Source organism: Saccostrea cucullata, unplaced genomic scaffold (genome assembly GCF_032062105.1).
Source record: "Saccostrea cucullata isolate Sc308-1 unplaced genomic scaffold, CSIRO_AGI_Scuc_v1 ctg7945, whole genome shotgun sequence".
In the NCBI taxonomy this organism is placed as follows: Eukaryota; Metazoa; Mollusca; class Bivalvia; order Ostreida; family Ostreidae; genus Saccostrea; species Saccostrea cuccullata.
Window position 1 is genome coordinate 11727 of NW_026927554.1, and position 4120 is coordinate 15846.

A 4120-nucleotide genomic window follows, 5' to 3' on the forward strand; every position below is an offset into this window, starting at 1 on the left:
ATGCTGGTCAAAAGAGCTTGAAAAACTATAAAAAGGTGAGATAGTCCACAGTTTTCAATAGAAACTCTTTTCATCTTTTGATATTTTCTCTTTTAACATCCTAATCCCACTTCTAATCTTACACGCATAACTGACTCAAGAGCGTCTCTGTAATATCAAAAGGCTATTCTGTTAAATGCATCACGTCATAAAATATACATTGCCAAAAAAATGACTACAACGAAAATAAACTTGCCTCAGTCTGAAGTAATCCTCTGTGTCTCGTGGGATGAAAATGCTTTGATAGATCGCTTGGAAGGCTTTTGTAAATGCAAATGTAATTCGAGTTGGTCTTTATGATCAGTGTGACAAATTCTCATTTAGGGTCAGATCACATGATCGATGCAGGTCGAAAAAGCTTGAAAGAGGGATACTCCACACAATTTTCAATAGAAACTTTTCATCTTTTGATATTTTCTCCTTTTACATCCTGACCCCACTTCTAATGTTACACGCATAACTAAGACAAGAGTGTCTCTGTTATATATCAAAAGGCTATTCTGTTAAATGAATCCCGTCATAAAATATACATTGCCAAAAAAATGACAACAAAAATTGACTTGCTTCAGTTTGAAGTAATCGTCCGTGTCTCGTAGGGTGAAAGAATGCTTTGATAGATCGCTTGGAAGGCTTTTGCAAAAGCAAATACAAATTGCTGCTATTCGAGTAAGTCTTTATGATGAGTGTGACAAATTCTCGTTCAGAGTCAGTTCACGTGATCTATGCTGGTGAATCGAGTGTGAAAAACTGAGGAAAGTTGATAGTTTACACAATGTCAAATAAAAAATCTTTTGTCTTTTCATATTTCCTCTATTAACACCCTGATCCAAATTCTCATGTTACACGCATAATTGAGCCACGAGGGTTTCTGTAATATTTCGGAAGGTTATTCTGTTAAATAAAATATACATTGCCGAAAATGGGACTCAACCATAATAAACTTACCTCACTCAGAAGTAATTTTCTTCTGTATCTCTTGTGATGAAAGAATGCTTTGATAGATCGCTTGAAAGGCTTTTGCAAAAGCAAAGTACTGCTATTGGAGTTTTCATTATTAGTGTGACAAATTCTTAGTTAGGATGGGACAACAACAAAAATAAACTAATCTCAGACTGAGAATTTTCTTCTGTATCTCTGGTGATGAAAGAATGCTTTGATGGATCGCTTGGAAGGATTTTGCAAAAGCAAAGTTCTGCTTTTGGAGTTAGTTTTCATTATCAGTGTGACAAATTCTTATTCAGGTTCAGATCACGTGATCGATGTTGGTCCAGAGCTGCCAACCCTTACTATTTTGGCGTAAGGCTTACGAAATCAGGGTCTGAAATACGCGTTACGATTCTTTCTATATTCTTCCGATTTCAGTTTTTCTCGTTCAAAATTTATAATACCGGTATTTTCATAGCTGGCAGTCTGTAAAATTATACTAATATATTCATAATTCTTACAACGCTTGCTTAAAAGTATCATCGTTTCAGTTTTAGAAGGCCGAACACATTCATGTCAATGTTTTAAAAAAAACAAAAAGGATATATACCTCAGTTTGCATGTCCATTTATATACAAAACATCTTGAGCGGCATGGGGCCAAGGTCTTCCCTAGACCCCGCCTCACTATTTGTCATTTCAGAATGTTCACAGCTCTGCTGGTCAATAGCTTGAAAAACTGTGAAAAGGTGAAAGAGATAGTCCACACAATTTTTAATTGGAACTTTTTATCTTTTGATATTTTTTTTTACATCCTGATCCCACTTCTAATGTTACACGCATAACTGAGACAAGAGTGTCTCTGTAATATATTAAAATGCTATTCTGTCAAATGCATTCTGTCATAAAATATACATTGCCAAAAAAATAACTACAACAAAAATTAACTTGCCTCAATCTGAAGTAATCGTCTGTGTCTCGTAGGATGAAAGAATGCTTTAATAAATCGCTTGGAAGGCTTTTGCAAAAGCAAATGCAGATCGCTGCTATTCCAGTTAGTCTTTGTGATCAGTGTGACAAATTCTCGTTCAGAGTCAGATCACGTGATCTATGCTGGTAAACTGAGAAAAGGTGAGAGTCCACACAATATCAAATACAAAACGCTTTCGTCTTTTCATATTTTCTCTAATAACACCCTGATCCAAATTCTCATGTTACACGCATAATTGAGCCACGGGTGTTTCTGTAATATTTCGGAAGGTTGTTCTGTTAAATACATCTTGTCATAAAATATACATTGCCAAAAATGGGACTCAACCATAATAAACTTACCTCAGTCAGAAGTAATTTTCTTCTGTATCTCTGGTGATGAAAGAATGCTTTGATAGATCGCTTGAAAGGCTTTTGCAAAAACAAAGTACTGCTATTGGAGTTCGTTTTCATTATCAGTGTGACAAATTCTTATCCATGATGGGACAACAACAAAAATAAACCAATCTCAGACAGAGATAATTTTCTTCTGTATCTCTGGTGATGAAAGAATGCTCTGATAGATCGCTTGGAAGGATTTTGCAAAAGCAAAGTACTGCTATTGGAGTTAGTTTTCACTATCAGTGTGACAAATTCTTATTCAGGTTCAGATCACGTGATTGATGCTGGTCAAGAGCTTAAAAATTTTAAAGGTGAGAGAGATAGTTCACACAACTTTTAATAGGATCTTTTCATCTTTTGATATTTTCTTTTACATCCTGATCCCACTTCTAATGTTACACGCATAACTGAGACAAGAGTGTCTCTGTATTATATCAAAAGGCCATTCTGTTAAATGCATTCCGTTATAAAATATACATTGCCAAAAAATGACTACAACAAAAATTAACTTGCCTCAGTCTGAAGTAATCGGCTGTGTCTCCTAGGATGAAAGAATACTTTGATAAATCGCTTGGAAGGCTTTTGCAAAAGCAAATTGCTGCTATTCCAGTTAGTCTTTATGATCAGTGTAACAGTGTCTCGTTCAGAGTCAGATCACGTGATCTATGCTGGTGAATCGAGTGTGAAAAACTGAGAAAAGTTGATGGTCCACACAATGTCAAATAGAAAACGCTTTCGTCTTTCCATATTTCCTCTTTTAAATCCTGATCCAAATTCTCATGTTACACGCATAATTGAGCCACGGGTGTTTCTGTAATATTCTGTTAAATTCATCCCGTCATAAAATATACATTGCCAAAAAAGTGACTTCAACAAAAATAAACTTACCTCATCTGAAGTTATTTTCTTCTGTATCTCTGGTGATGAAAGAATGCTTTGATAGATCGCTTGAAAGGCTTTTGCAAAAGCAAAGTACTGCTATTGGAGTTAGTTTTTCACTATCGGTGTGACAAATTCTTTTTCAGGTTCAGATCACGTGATTGATGCTGGTCAAGAACTTGAAAAACTGAAAACGTGAGAGAGATAGTCCACACAATTTTCAATAGTAACTTTTCATCTTTTGATATTTTCTTTTACATCCTGATCCCACTTCTAATGTTACACGCATAACTGAGACAAGAGTGTCTCTGTATTATATCAAAAGGCCATTCTGGTAAATGCATTCCGTTATAAAATATACATTGCCAAAAAAAATGACTACAACAAAAATTAATTTGCCTCAGTCTGAAGTAATCTTCTGTGTCTCGTAGGATGAAAGAATGCTTTGATGAATCGCTTGGAAGGCTTTTGCAAAAGTAAATTGCTGCCATTCCAGTTAGTCTTTATGATCAGTGTGACAGTGTCTTGTTCAGAGTCAGATCACGTGATCTATGCTGGTGAATCGATCGTGAAAAACAGAGAAAAGGTGAGAGTCCACACAATATCAAATACAAAACGCTTTCGTCTTTTCATATTTCATCTTTTACATCCTGATCCAAATTCTCATGTTAGACGCATAATTGAGCCACGGGTGTTTCTGTAATATTTCGGAAGGTTATTCTGTTAAATACATCCTGTCATAAAATATACATTGCCAAAAATGGGACTCAACAATAATGAACTTACCTCAGTCAGAAGTAATTTTCTTCTGTATCTTATACCCCCCTCTTGTTCGGAGCGGGGGTATAATGATGTTGTGGGATTGATAATGTCTTTCACTGGTAATGATGAATAGCATAAGTCATTGA